The sequence below is a fragment of the Kogia breviceps genome, chromosome 5, assembly GCF_026419965.1.
Source record: "Kogia breviceps isolate mKogBre1 chromosome 5, mKogBre1 haplotype 1, whole genome shotgun sequence".
Lineage (NCBI taxonomy): Eukaryota > Metazoa > Chordata > Mammalia > Artiodactyla > Physeteridae > Kogia > Kogia breviceps.
In genome coordinates this window covers 85,223,826-85,240,148 of record NC_081314.1, presented here as the reverse complement: position 1 = coordinate 85,240,148, position 16,323 = coordinate 85,223,826, and the positions used below count along the sequence as shown (strand labels likewise).

The following is a 16,323-nucleotide window of genomic DNA, read 5'->3' as shown; positions in this document are numbered from 1 at the left end:
TAGACCCAAAGCAGCCAAAATATAAATTTTTTAAAAAAAGGATTCAAGGTGGAAAGCACTGTATCAACTAGAGAAAGCCCGTGCAAGGGAACGAAGTTGTCTTGCCAATTCTTCACATATGTATTGTTTCTTTGTCTAAAAGATATAAAAGCTGCCTACTTTGGTGACTTCCTTAAGCCTCACATTTTTATGGGATCCCAATGGTATGAAATTTAATGTTTCTCTCCTGTTAATCTGTTTTATGTCAATTCAATTTAATTATTAGACCAGCCAAAGAACCTAGAAGGGGCAAGAAGAAAAATTTTTCTCCCCTACAACACAAACAGGCACATGAAAATTTTGCAATTTCATGGAGTTAAAAAGCCAACCCTGCTCTAGAAGTTAAAATTCCAAAAAGATAAACTATGGTCCTATTAAGCATTATCTTCTCCCCCAGAGATACATTAAAGCACTCTGGCCCACCAGCCCAGCCCAGGTGCCTAGGATAGCCCTGGACCCCTCTTTTTAAGCCCACTTTCTCAGCTTGGACCCTGAATCTTATTTATCTCTAACCAAGACTCCTTGACTTTCTTGCACCCTCAATGTTATTTTCCTTTCTTAAACGAAATTTAGAAATTAAAAAACAACAACAACAACAACAACACCCTCAACCCTCAAATTTCTGTCTTCTTCCTGCTTCCTTTCATCACCAAACGGCTGGAGAGGTCTCCCTGTGCTCCAGCTGCCACCTCGTCCTCATCCCTCACCCACTCTTGAACACTCTGCAACCCCGACACACGCCCACCCTATTGATAACTGCTCACCTGAGCCTACCAACCCAAAGGCCTTTTCTCAGTCCCAATACTCATGGACTTTTCTGTTTACTTCAAACCTAGAGTTAGCCCTTATCTAATGGAAGACCGAACACCAACAGATATGGATTGACAGGCAATGGATGGACGCAGAGCCAGACTAAGGGCAGGTAACTGAGGTACTTTAAAATCTTGTCGACCCTCACCACTCGTCGGCCCCTGAAGGTCCCACGCTGGGATCAGCAATGGGTTTCCCAGTAGAAACGCTGGGGAAAGAGGGCTCCAAGGAGGAAGGGGCTTCTTCACGCTGATTCTCCCGGCAGGGAGAGAGGTGCTGGCGGCGACTCTAGAACCGCGACGCGGGACCTCGGGGGCCGACCCCTGAATTCCCACCTGGCAGCATCTCGCCTGGGAGCGCCGCGGTGCCGCCCGCAACTGAGCCGGTGCCTCCCGCCGGGCTCGGCCTCCGCAGGCCCCCTGCCCGGCCCCGCCGCCTGGGCGGAGGCAGAACGGTCCTCCGAGGCCCGGCCCGCGACCGGCTTCGGCGCGGGGGACCGACCCGGCCCGCCGCCCGGGGATTCCCACACGGCGCCCGCCGCCCTCTGCGCGCAATTGCGCTTCCCGGGCGCTGGCGGAGCGGAGGCCCCATTGACTCACCCCACACTCGGCCTCGAAGATCACCTCCCGGAGAAAGGGAAGGCGGTGAGAAGCGGCCACGGGACCGCCCCCGCCGCCCGGGAGGAGGCTCCGGCGCGCCGGCTCCGCCCCCCGCCCGCCCACGGAGTCGCTTCGACCGGGCCCGGGGGCGAGTCTGCGCAGTCCTCCACTAGACTGGCCCGACGGAGTCCCCGCTCCCCTCTCCGCCACCGTCCCCCGCCCAGCCACCCTCCCCGGGCGATGGAAGGAGCATCTGGACGGAAAAGGACAGCTTGTCCTTTGGGTGATCTTAATAAATCCTTCTGCCAATACTGCGCTAGGGTCTGGGCGCTTCCCAAATTCCATCCTCGTAAATACTCACAAAGCTTTGGGAAGGAGATAGGAACTTTCCCATTTTACGGAGTAGGAAACGATACTAAAGATTAGAGTGAAAAATCAGAGTGGGTTCTGCTTAGGCAGGCAGGATAGAAGACTAGATTCTCCAGGACACCCTTCCACTCAATGGGGAAGTAAGAGAGTCTCCAAGAACCACCCCTACCCCAAAAGGAACAAACCATGGGAAGAACCAGTGCTGGGATCCTTAGACTCTAAGCAGGAGACCTGGGGCTGAGGGCATTCGGCAAGTCTCCGCAGACACTGATTTGGGACCGACATGAGAAGAGCCAAACCTGCGCCTTCCTCAACAAGCCAAGGCTGCAAGAGAGCACTAAGGAGTCCCGAAGTCTCTTGTGCTCTGAGCAATGGAAACACACTTTAGAGGATGTATTCTCAATACACACTCCATAGGACTCAAACAAATTCAATTTAAAAAAACAATTTAAACAATTTTTTTAAAAATCACCAAGCACCGGAGGCCCACACATAAGGACAGCCAGAAGAACTAATACCCAAGAGATTTAGACCCCCAAGGACATCAGATACTGGAATTGTCTGACACAGGATACAGGAAAGCTCTTTTTGAAATTTTTAAAGAAAAAACAATATCCTAGAGGTCACTAACGAGTTACAAAGAGGATATAATACGCATTGGAGAAATCTGGCAGATAACACCTTAACCAAGTACTCAAAGTTAATTTCACCAATAGTTCAAACTGACATCATACATGAGGTGATGCTCTGAGGACATAACATCACCATTCTTGTATTCCTGCCAAAAATGCACGACTAGAATTTAATCATGAGGAAACAGTCAGACAAGCCCAAATTAAAGGATATTCTACAAAACAATTGACCTGTACACTTCAAAAATGTCAATGTCATGAAAGACAAGGAAAGATGAGGAATGTTTCAGATTAAATGAGACTGAGGAGATTTGACATCAAAACTCCTGGACTGGGGCTTCCCTGGTGGTCCAGTGGTGAAGAATCCACCTTCCAATTTGGGGGGACGCCAGTTCGATCCCTGGTCAGGGAACTAAGATCCCATGTGCCATGGGACAACTAAGCCTGCATGCCACAACTACTGAGCTTGTGTGCCTCAACTAGAGAGAAGCCCACGAGCCACAAACTACAGAGCCCACACGCCCTGGAGCCCGCCCCACAACTAGAGAAGAGAAAACCTGCATGCCACAACTAGAAACAAGCCCACGCACCACAACGAAGAGCCCGTACCGCAACTAAGACCCGATGCAGCCAAAAATAAATAACATAAATAAATAAACAATAAATAAATATTTTAAAAAAGCAAACTCCTGGATTGGAAAAAAATTTTGTTACAAGATATATTATTGAGACAATTGGAAATGAGTATGTAAAACATGGTAGATTTAAAAAAGGAGAGTGGAAGTGAAGCTATGCCAGTTCTGAGCCCAGCCTTTTATTTTATTATTATTTTTTTTTGTTCTAGGCGGGCCTCTCACTGTTGTGGCCTCTCCCATTGCGGAGCACAGGCACGCAGGCTCAGCAGCCATGGCTCATGGGCCCGGCCGCTCCGCACCATGTGGGATCTTCCCAGACTGGGGCATGAACCCGTGTCCTTTGCATCAGCAGGCGGATTCTCAACCACTGCGCCACCAGGGAAGCCCTGAGCCCAGCCTTTTAAAGGCAGTTTCTGCTTCCACTTTCACTCTCTTCCATGTGACAAAGCAGTCATAGACCAGCCCAGATTTAAAGGGAGGGGCAATATAGCCCCATTTCTCAGTGAGAGGACTGTCAAAGAATTTGAGGCTATTTTTAATCTACCATGCTGTACATACCCATTTCCAATTGTCTCAATAATATACCTCAAAACAACTTTTTTCCAATCTAAGACTACATATAAAGAAATCTCCTTAGTCTCTGTTATGGGCTGAATTGAATCTCCTCCAAATTCAGATGTTGAAGCCCTAACTCTCAGTACCTCAGAACATGACTATATTTGGAAATTGGGCCTTCAGAGAGGTCATTAAGTTAAAATAGGGTTTTTATGGTAGGCCATAATCCAATATGACCAGTGTCTTTATAAAGAAGAGGACATTAGGACAGAGACAACACAGACTGGGGATGACCATGCAAGAACACAGGGAGAAGGTGGCAACCCGCAAGCCAAAGAGAGAATCTTTTCTCTCTTTGACACCAACCTGTCAACACCTTCATCTTGGACTTCCAACCTCCAGAATTGTGAGAAAATACATTTCGGTTGTTTAATCAACCCAGTCTGTGGTATTTGTTATAGCAGCTCAAGCTAACTAAAACAGTCTCCATTAATCTGAAATAGTTTCTCATCTATCCTTTACTTTCATGACATTGACATTTTTGAAGCTTACAGACCAGTTGTTTTTGTAGAATATTCCTTAATTTGGGTTTCTGATTGTTTCCTCATGATTGGATTCAAATTGTGCATTTTTGGCAGAAATATGGTAAAGATGATATTATGTCCTCAGACATCGCCTTATGTGTGATACCTATTTTTATTATTGGTGATCTCTAGAATCACTTTTTATTGGAACCCTGAGCCACCATATAAGTAGCCCAGCTACCCTGATGAGGGTATGAGGAAGCCCACACTGGCCATGTGAAGAAGCCAACAACCACTCAGATTCACCTCCAGCTGAGGCTTAGACATCATAAAGCAGAGATGAGCCCTCCCCACTGTGCCACATCTGAATTCCTGACCCACAGACTCATGAGATATAATAGTACTACATTGTTGTTTTCAGCCTCTAAATTTTGGGGTCATTTGTTACATAGCAATAGATAATCAAAGCTGACCATGTATTATATGATAATATTCTATCAATGTTAAATTCCTTGCATGTGATCCTTGTATTGTGGTTATATAGGAGAGTGACTTTATTCTTTTTAAAATTTATTTTATTGAAGTATAGTTGATTTACAATGTTGTGTTAATTTCTGCTGTACAGCAAAGTGATTGTTATACATATATATATATATATATATATATATATATATATATATACATTCTTTTTCATATTTTTCCATTATGGTTTATCACAGCATATTGAATATAGTTCCCTGTGCTACACAGTAGGACCTGTTGTTTATCCATTCTATATATAGTAGCTTGCATCTGCTAATCCTGAACTCCCAATCCATCACTCCCCTACCCCCCTCCCCCTTGGCAACCACAGATCTGTTCTCTATGTCTGTGAGTCTGTTTCTGTTTCATAGATAAGTTCATTTGTGTCATGCTTTCGATTCCACATATAAATGATATCATATGGTATTTGTCCTTCTTTGAGATAAACAAAATGGATTAAGCTCTAGCTGGACTAGTCAGGAAAAAGAAAAAAGACTCAAATTCTCAATATCAGGAATTAGGGAGGTGACATCACCACGTATACTATAGGTATTAAAAGGATGAAAATAGATTTTTATGAATAAATTCATGCCAATAAATTTCACAACTTAGATAAAATGGACAAATCCCTTGAAAGACATAAATTACCACAGCTCCCACAGGAAGAAATAGATGAACTAAACACCTCTTTATCTATTAAAGAAATTGAAACTGTACTTAAAAGCCTTCCCACATAGACATCTCAAGGCCCAGATAGCTAGCAAATTATAGAATTCACTAGCTAGAAGAAATAATATTAATTCTACACAAGATTAGAAATAATACACAAATTCTACACAAATTAGTATTAGTACTAATACCAATTTTACACAGAGAAGAAATAATACTAATTCTATACAAGATTGTCCAAAAATTTGAAGAGCAGGGACTACTTCTCAACTCATTTCATGAGGCCAACATTACCCTCATATCAAACCCAGACAAAAATATTACAACAAATGAAACAACAGATGAATATCTCAAATATACATAGAAGCAAAATTCTAAACAAAATTTTAGCATATTGAATCCAACAGTATGAAAAGGATAATGCAACATGATCAAGAGGGGTGAGTTTATCCCAAGAATGCAGTATTGCCTTATGTTTAAAAATCAAACAGTAATTCACCATATTAGCAAACCAAAGGAGAAAAACCACATAATCATCTCAACAGATGCAAAAACTGCACTTGACAAAATCCCATAGCCATTACTGACAAAAAATTCTTAGCAAACTAGGAATATGAAGGAACATCCTCAACCTGATAAAAGACATTTACAAAAATCTATAGCTAGCAACATGTTCAATGACGAAAGGCAATGCTTTCTCACTAAAATCAGGAACAAGACAGGGATGTCTTCTGTCACTACTTACATTCAACATTGTATGTAGATACGAAAACCCTAAACATAATTTTAACAATCAAATTCAACAACATATAGAAAGGATACTACATCATAACGGAATGGGATTCACAAATCAATCAACGTAATTCATTCAATCAATGTAATTCAAAAATCACTGTAATTCATCACATGAGCAAACTAAAAAGAAAAATCAGATGAAATAATATTTCAAAAAAAATAATAAAATGAATCCAGATTGGAAAGAAGAAAAGAACTGTCTTTTTCATAGATGACACGATTGTTTCTATAAAAATTCCACTGGAACATACAAAAATGCTACAAAAACTAATGAGTTTAGTGAGTTTGCAAGAAAAAGATGAATATTCAAAAATGAATTTCTATATATTAGCAATAAACAATTGGAACTTGAAATATTAAAATACCACTTATAATAGCATAAAAAATATGAAAAACTTAGGGGCTAAATGTGACAAAAGATGTAAAAGGTCTTATACTGAAAATAACAAAGCATTGTTGAGAGAAATTCAAGAGACCTAAATGAATAGAGATATATACTTTGCTTATGGGTCAGAAGACTCAATATTGTCAAGATGTCATTTCTCCCCAAATTGATCTGTACAGTCAATGCCTTTCCAATCAAAATCCCAGCAGATTGTTTTCCTTGAAAAGTTGAAAAGCTAATTCTAGAAATCATATGAAAATGCAAAGGACCTAGGACTCTGAAAAACAATTTTGAAAAAGAACAATTACAAACTCTAAGTAAAACAAAAAAAAGAACGTTTTTAAAAAGGGAGCATGGGGGACTTCCCCCGTGGTCCAGTGGTTAAGAATCCACCTTCTAGTGCAGGGGACGCAGGTTTGATCCGTGGTGGGGGAACTAAGATCCAACATGTCTCGGGGCAACTAAGCCCGCACGCTCTAGAGCCCGCCCACCACAACTAAAGAAAAGCCCAGTGCACCGCAATAAGGAGCCCAGACACCGCAACAAAGGATTCCGCAAGCCTCAACGAAGATCCCGCGGGCCACAACTAAGAGCCGATGCAGCCAAGTAAATGAATAAATAAATGAATATTTTTTAAAAATAAAATTTAAAAATGGAGCATGAAATATGATATGAATTGAGCAAATTATGTAGTATAAGAAAGAAGAATCTACTTGGCCTTGATGCTTGTTTCATTCTCCTTTAAATTGCTCAGATTTGGAAATATTGAATGTTAATCTTCTGAGCCAACCACTCAAAATTCTATAGTAAATTATATTTGCATAAGCACAAACTATGCTACAGAGTAACTTATTGATTTCAATTTTTAATCTCAATCAACAGACAAAATACAGAAAAATTAATAATACTTATAGAACAAAATGCAAATGCTATAAACCCTAACATTGTAAATATAAAGGTGGAGAAGATAGAAATTGAGAGGTACAGAGAGAGATTGGGTGGAAGTGAGGAGAAGGGGAGAGGTGAAGAGTAATATGAGGGTGCTATTTCTCTCTTGCTACCTAGTAGGGAATCGGGTTACTACCTATTCTTGATGGAGCAAGAATTCAAAGGTTAAGCATGCTATTTAAATTTATAATGATAACCAAAAGATACATGGGAAATAATATCATTAACAGAGCACATGAAGGGGAAAAGAAATGGAGAGATAGTTTCAATGAACTAGATTTATTATCATTCATAGCTTGGGGGTTAACAGACCTTGGATAAAGTATATAAATTAAGAAATAGTGATATAAGCATATAGTTTATAATTATAGTGCTAACCATCAAAAGAATTAAAAACAAATTCTTAAAGGTGGTTACCTGTGGGTGGTGAGACATGGGGGTCGGGGAGAGGTTTAAGGAATGAAGCAAGAAGCTTTTTTCTTTTTGCAGTGAATACCATTCCATACCTTTTGAATTTTTTAACCAAGTGCATATATTACTTTTATCATAGACAGTTCTTATACAATTTTATCACTTTAGTTCAGTTTAATTTTAGGTTTAAGGCACATGAGGAAATTATAATGTACCTATTTTTAAAGTTTTATGGTCTGAACACTTATGTTTTCCAGATAAACCTAAGACACTTCACAGCCTGTCTCCTCATGGTCTGATTTAAAAAAACAAAACAAAACAAAACAAAACAGAAAAACCCTAACCCACATCCAAAAATAACAGAAAGGCAAGTTAAATCTTTACTACAGTGTCATGAAAACATCAAAGGGGGACTCCACTCACAATACATTATAAAACCTTTTCAAATCTTCTTTCCCTGCCCCTCTCCCAATGTCTCACATCATATGGTAACTGCTCCCAAATCTCTCTCGTCTTCAAACTTCAACAAAACACCTCCCACGCTGACCCTAGTCTCCTTTACTCCCCTTTCTTTCTGGGCCTGTTCTAAGTCTCTACTCGTTCAAATAGAAATCAACCTTCCCCTGATGTTCATTTCATCTTTTACCACAAGGGTCTTTCTTCTTAGTCAGAGAAACTGGCATTATTATGATGCTATTTCTAAAAGAAAACCAAATTATAATTTCCCCAAAATCTACCCCAAACAAATATTTGAGACATAGCCTACTGGAATTTAGTTACAAGATAGAAGTTTTTCTACTAAGCATCTTAAATATAGAAGTTGAGTTTTACTCATCTTTGTATTTGAGGAGACAACAACATGCTTCACACGGAGTAATGCTTCACACCAAATGCACATTTTACTGTTGAATTATAATTTGGAATAGCTTTTATGGGAAAGTATAGGGAAAAGAAGAGGAAGAAAGCTAATGTTTACTGAGTATCTACTATGAGGCAGGCACTATACATTTATGGTGGTGATATATATTTCTACTTTCTCTTCTGGATCAGTAATTCTCAAACAGAAGCAAGAAAAGCAGATGTGGAGGAGTACATGTGGGTTGTTGGTTTTTTTGAAGTTTTTTTTTTTTAATTGAAGTATACTTGGTTTACAATATTGTGTTAGTTTCAGGTATACAGCAAAGTGGTTTGGTTATACATGTGTATATATGTATATACCTATATAAGTACATGTAATTTAAAATGAATCTCCATGTGAGACTATTATTCCCCACTGTATGTGCAAGCACACACATAATAAAACATTCTCGTAACCCTGATTCATATAAACGAAGACACTTTTACAAATACTGATGTGTCCAAAATACCATTTGACCTTTAAGGGTCGAGGGTAGGGGAGGAAGATTATGAACCATTGATGGAAACTCTGTGTGTGTGTATGTGTGCTGTATGTGTATCTATAATGCATACACACTCACAAATGCCCACTAGAGGGCAAACCTACATCTCAGACGTTAACGGTTACTGGGATGCCCCTTGTGGGCATTTTAATAATTCAAGCCAAATTCCTCTAAGGCCAAGGTATGATATACAGTTTAAGGTGTATGCAAATTAACTTTGTGATGATGTTCTTACAAATAATTCCCAGGGACAGAGGCTAAACTTACAGCTCCACAGTTTCTAGAATCTATTGTGGCTTATTTTTCGTGCAAACTGTAGTATTAATACCGATAAATTCCCTTAATAGACCATCTGATTTCATATTTAGGCTTCAGAATGAGCTAGTTGCGGGACTAAAGCAAGTGACAAGGCCAGAATTTGACCCCAAGTAGTTCAACTTCAGAAACTAGGCATCAACCAGGATGCATCTCCACCTCTCAGTAAGGTGACAGAGTAGGCAAGGAAGGATGCTGGTGCCCTTCCCCCTAGTTTGCCACCTCCCTCTGTCCCTGTCCTGACCCCCACATCTCTGCCAGGCTTGGCTGACACTGCCTTGCTCCAAGTTCTTTAGTGACTTCCCACTGCACGATCGACTCCGGACCGGCACAAGCCAGCCATGCCACCAATCTCTCCCACACCCAACCCCGCTGATGCTTTCCACTCCCTGCACAAGACCTGGTCTCACACACGTCTGTGTCCCTAGAAATGCTGTCCTTGTTTTTCTGAAAATCCTCTCCCCTATTATCTGCAGGAGAAATTGTCACTTTTCAAGCCTCCGCCAGAGTCACCTCCTCTAGGATATCCCCTCGACTCAGCCAGGCAATCAGTCACTCCGACTTCAGGGCTCCCATCGTGACATCTATCTCCTGATATTGCAGTTGCCAGTGTCCTTGGTTCTCTTGCCACTAGGGTGAGGGCTCCCGAGGGCATGGATGGAGTCTTTACTGCTTTGTGTCCTCAGCACCAAACCCAGTATCTGGCATGTAGAGAATGCTCAGGAAATTTGACTGGCTGAATAAATGAGTAAATGCTGAGTGTAAACAGACTTTACAGACTCTTGAAAATTCCAGCCTTCAGGAAGGTAATTCCTTCCTGGATCCCTTGCAGAGGTGTGAGAAGGGACAGAAGAATAAGGGGCCAGAGCCAGAGTGGCCCACACAAGAGGCCACAGAGCCATCACAGAGGCCCCACAGAGCTTCCTTTCTCTGGTACCCCAAACATGCTTCAATACATTAAGGTATGTGGGAAGGAGCCCGCCCCCCACCTCCGCCAATCTCCCATATCCCACCCATCCTCTACAATCAGGTGAAACCCTGTATACTTCTGTAACTCTTCTCCTTGACCTCCATTGGAGTTCCTTGCTGAAGTGAGCATTCTCTGTATAAAAGTGCTTAACCGTTAGTGCCAGCTAAAGATACAGATATTTCCACCAAGAGACTTCAGAGTTTACTTAGACTCTTACCAATCTGATCATTAGAGTAACAGTTTCCAACGCAGGACTGGGGGCTAGCTCTGCTTGTTTACTATGCTGGCTACATTAGTTTACTAGAGCTGCTGTAACAAAGTACCACAAATGGGGTGGCTTCCACAACAGAAATTCATTATCTCACAGTCCTGGAGGCTAGAAGTCAAGATCAAGGTGTTGGCAGGGTTCGTTACTTCTAAGGGCTGTGAAGAAGAACCTGTTCCATGCCTCTCCCCTAGCTTCTGGTGGTTTCCTGCCAATACTTGGCATTCCTTGGCATTCCTTGGCATGTAGAAGCATCACTCCAATCTCTGCCTTTATCTTCACATGGCATTTGTCCTGTGTGCATGAATGTGTTCAAATTTCCCGCTTTTCTAAGAACACCTTTTGCATTGGGTGAGGAACCCATTCTACTCCAGTTTGATCACATCTTAATTCATTACATCACAACCACCCTCTTTCCAAAGGAAGTTCACATTCTGAGGTACTGGAGTTAAAACTTCAACATGTGAATTTGGTGGGAGACACAATTCATCTTATAACATTGGCCGTATTTTCTAAAGCAAAAATCAGTACACATCCTTTGGCATGTGGTTTGACAATGGGGCAGAATATTTGAAATCAGGACTGTCTGGGAAATGTAGGGGTTTAGGGAGGATATTTTAAGAGTAAATCCAGTCATGTGCATGTTAATCTGAAAGGCTTTAACACACCACAAGGTAGATATCCAACTGAAGAAGTTCTTCTAAATAGATAGAATTAGAGCAGAAACCTGCAGCTGCTTTAAATAATCAGTTCCCACGAAATCTGTGAGGACTTCCCATGAAATTAAATTAATGTGTGATAAGCAGATGTTAGATAGATATACACACACACAATCTTACTTTGAAAAAGTGCACCAGTAAATGATATTTGTGTACATCTGACTAGGTTCTTTTAGAATCCGCATGGAGAATTAAATATTTGTGTACTGAGGATTGAAAAAAGCAGAATGTTCCCTGAAATAGATGTAAGGTTTTTCAAGTATAATCCTTTTCACAAACTGGTACCATTTTCCCACCACTGCCAACCCCCATGACCTTGAAACATATCCGAAAGGTGTAATGAAAAACAATAGGAATACATTGTACAACTTCCAAATGTTTACAATTTGGGGGATACAATTATATATTGAGGTAACTTATATCTGTAACCTCTGAGAATTCCTGTCCTCAAACTAATTTCTGCATATTGTGCTTTCAAGATAGGAGTAAAAACAGGTCTGGGGACACCAGAGATGTAAGAAAATTGTGAGCCACAATCAGAACTGCTTCCCAAATTGCCCACAAAAGGCAATATATCTTCAGTGTTAGAAAACTGTTTAACAAGAGGCAATCTTACCTTTTCTGAAAATGTTTCCTGGTTCTAAACACTTAAATGTAAAGTAAATCATCTCAAACCATGTTGGAACTGGGTAAGATATAAGTAAATAAATGAAAATAAAATAAAGTCTTATAAATGTGTTTTATATGGGAAATGGGACCAGGAAGGGGAAATGGGAATAATAATCCCAAGGAACTGGATCATGATGGAGGAAACAGAAATATTGCTCAGTGAGAAGGTAATAAAAATCACTCTCTACAATGGAATATTACTCAGCCATCAAAAAAGAATGAAATAATGCCATCTGTAGCAACATAGATGGACCTAGAGATTACCATACTAAGTGAAGTAAACCAGACAGAGAAAGACAAATATCATATGATATTGCTTATATGAGGAATCTAAAAAAAAAAAAAAAAAAAAAAAGGTACAAATGAACTTATTTACAAAACAGAAAGGAGATTCACAGGCGTAAAAAACAAACTTACGGTTAACAGAGGCAAGCAGGGGAGGGATAAATTAGGACGTTGGGATTAACCTACACAGTCTACTATATATAAAATAGATAACCAACAAGGACCTACTATATAACACAGGGAGCTATACTCGATATTTTGTAATAACCGATATGGGAAAAGTATCTGAATCACTTTGCTGTACACCTGAAACTAACACAACATTGTAAATCACCTATATTTCAATTTTTAAAAAATCACTCTCCTTTGTGTACTGAGCACTGGCCTAAATACAGGCCAAGTGCTAGGCTATTTCCTTATCTTATTTAATCCTCACAACAACACTGCAAGGTAGTTATTATAACCTTGATTTATCAGGTGGAGGAACTAAAGCTCAGAGAGATTAAGAAATTTGTTCAACCCAGGTCAGCCCCAGACCACAGCCCATGCACCCAGAGCTGGTGAGGGGCCTATGCGGGATCTGGAGCTTCTATCCTGAGCCTCTAGAATATCCTTATCCAGAGAGGACTGAGTAGGAACACCAGGCATGTTGAGGAAGGTTGGAATGTATGAGGAAGAGAGTGCAGAGGTAGATCATGGGGCATGGAGGCCTAAAAACAACTGTGTACTGGGAAAACAATTTTGTTCAAGAGGGCTATTTATAGGGATGTTTTTCCTCAGTACTCCCTTCCCCCATCTCCTCCCTTTTGTGTTAAAAGGCTCCTGGCAGATTGGTAAAGGGTTACAGGCAATGCACAGGAAACTCTGGAACACAATGAGCGGGGTGGAGACAGATCCCCACCCACCTAAGAAAATCACTTGTTTCAGTATTCAGAGACCCTGGGGGAGACAGATGGAGCTGGAACCACATCTCTGCTCCTTTTATTGGCTTTCTCCGAGCCAGAAAAGAGGCAACATTCCCAAAGGGGTGCAGAACAAAGTAAAACGGGAAGCAGAGGCAAAATAAGAGGCAACAAAACAAACAAGACACTAAGATAAATGAAATCAGCCAGATAGCTAAGTTATCCCCTATCCCAAGGACTCCTGAATTCTTTGAGGAATCTAGTTTTTTCTTCCCAGAGTCTCTGTTCAGATTAGGAACTCCCAAGATACAGAGCAGGGAGTGAGAGAAGTGATCCCAAGCCCAGCTGCTGAGAGGGACCCCAGAACCTATTGCTAGGTCTTCAGGACAGACCCAGCCAGTCCTCGGGGGCTGCGGTTCCAGCAATGCCCCACACCCCCCAACCCAGACATCTTTCCCTCTGGGCCACCAAACAGACACCTCCACCCAAAGGGATCCAAATTCAGACTTAGAAACTAAGGCCACTACTATATGTAAAAGAGATAATCAACAAGGACCTACTGTGTAGCACAGGGAACTCTACTCAATACTCTGTAGTAACCTAAATGGGAAAAGAAATTGAAAAAAAAAAAAAAGAATAGTTATATGTATAAATGAATCACTTTGCTATACACCTGAAACTAACACAACATTGCAAATCAACTCTCTATTCTCCAATATAAAAGAAAATTTTAAAAAGAACTAAAAAAAAAAAAAAGACCCTGCACAGATTCCCATGTTGGTATAATAGTGATTCTACCCAGGGCACTTGGCCCTCCCCCTGGCCTTGTGAAGTCTCTTCTCTGCATGTGACTCTAGGAAGGAAGTTTCCCACTGCTGTTTGGCTGAGTCCAGTGCCCATGTGGAGTGGGACAAGAGGGTCTTGTGCTGCCTGGTTTGTTCATCGTTTCTGAAATACTGAAGATTCATTTAGTGCTACAATGTGCATTATGGGTCAAACGTGCCTATGGTTTTTAAAACACTCTGCAGGACCCAAAAGATCTCTAAACCTCTTGTTTTTGAACAACATTCAATGTAAAGAAATTAGAATGTAACTAAAATATTGGAGGGGGAAAACTTATTTCTCAAATAATTTCAAATACTGTGCGCAGGTGTCTCATCTAATCTCTAGTCCTAACCTCTCAACTTCTACCCAGTCCTGCATTTTACACTATCAAAGGGCTTTTCCTCCTGAAAGCTCTGACATGGCCCTTGACAGGTATGTTTTATCTTTCTCCAAAAAATAGTGTTTATCCTTACCAACCCCAATCCGATAAACTTGGAGTCATCTTGGACTCTACCCCCTCCTACATCTCGTCTTTTAAATAAAAATCTGAGGTTCTGAATTAGCGGGTAGGGGCATTGATCGGCGCAATTTTATTATAAAAAGTTAGTAAGACTTTCTTTTTTGAAACCAAGTCTTTTTCTTTCTCATTATTCCCTCACCTTCTGTCCTTTCTACTCCAAAATGCCTAGCTGATTGGGAAGCAACTGAATCACATTCTCAGCTAGGGAACTGAGGCTGTAAAGCTGTGTTTCCCAATGCTTTTTCATTTATTTATGTTTTGCCCTGAGCAATACAGTTTTGCAACTCTAGGAACTGAAAGGGAACTTAAATACGGAATGCTTCAGAAACAAAGAGAGAAAGAGACAGAGAGAGAGAATATCATTTATAATAATAACTATGTCTGTCTTTCACCTTTTAAGCTGGGAGTGGGACCATTTAAAGCCTTCCTCCGTCGTAATCTCCATACCTGCTTGCTCTTAGAACCTCATTTAGAAGCAAAACTGGCTTTCATGGTTGCAGAGTTGGTGGAGCAATGGGAGGTCAGCTGCCATGTTTCAGGATGTACCGCCTGCAGGCTAAAGGTTATTCCTGCTTCTAGGATGGGGAGACTGATTCTGGTTCTCATTCCTTCTCTCCCATCGAGTTGACCTCTCCTCCACTCTGTTCTGTTTGATTAGAGATTGGTAATGTGGACCTCCCTCAACCCCACTAAGGATGCTTATCCAATCTCATTTGGACACTTAGAAGCAACAATTTGCATTATAACCTACACTGGGAACCCAGAGCACAGGGTAATGCAATAATGAGTTTGGGATACATAACTTTCTAGAAGCCCTTTTGCTCTGGCCATCCTCATCCTCTACTGGCTTCAGACCCTCAGAGTAGTGATGGCTGGGCTCAGAAAGGGCACAAGACCTCTCTCATGGAAGAACCTCACCCAATATATCAGTCTGCTAGGGCTGCCATAACAAAATATCATAGAGAAGGTGGCTTAAATAACAGAAATTTATTTTCTCACAGTTCTGGAGGCTGGAAGTCCAAGATCAGGGTGTCAGCAGGTTTGATTTCTCCTGAGGCCTCTCTCCTTGCCTTGCAGATGGCCACCTTCTCACCACCTTCTCATAGGGCCATGTCCTCACATGGTCTTTTCTCTGTGGTACACATCCCTGGTGTCTCTCTGTGTCCTAATCTCTTCTTACAAGGACACCAGTCAGATTGAATTACAGCCAAATCTAATAGCCTCGTTTTAACTTAATCACGCCTTTAAAGGCCCTATCTCCAAATACAGTCAGATTCTGAGGGATTGGGGATTGGAGCTTCAACATATGAACATGGAGGGGGGCACAATTCAGCCCATCACACCCAACAATCAGTGACAACACTAGCATCTTTATTTTTTTTTTAAACAGAGAACTATTGTTTTTTTTGTTTGTTTTTATTTTTAATTTTGGCTGCATTGGGTCTTCGTTGCTGCGGGTGGGCTTTCTCTAGTTGCGGCGAGTGGGGGCTACTCTTCGTTGTGGTGCACGGGCTTCTCGTTACGGTGACTTCTCTTGTTGTGGAACATGGGCTCTAGGTG

General features: G+C 41.2%; 1 protein-coding gene across 6 annotated transcripts in view; it reads right to left on the bottom strand.

Moving 5' to 3' along the window:
• B4GALT4 (beta-1,4-galactosyltransferase 4) overlaps positions 1-1,560 on the bottom strand; it is a 40,190-nt gene extending 38,630 nt beyond the window's left edge. For 5 of the 6 annotated variants that reach the window (XR_010840777.1, XM_067034551.1, XM_067034547.1 and 2 more), the window contains exon 1: positions 1,449-1,548. The gene's annotated coding sequence lies outside the window, so the exon portion shown is untranslated. Of the gene's footprint in view, positions 1-1,448 lie in introns of all 6 variants that reach the window. The other variant, XM_059064759.2, reaches the window with a different exon arrangement.
• Positions 1,561-16,323: the final 14,763 nt, after the last annotated feature.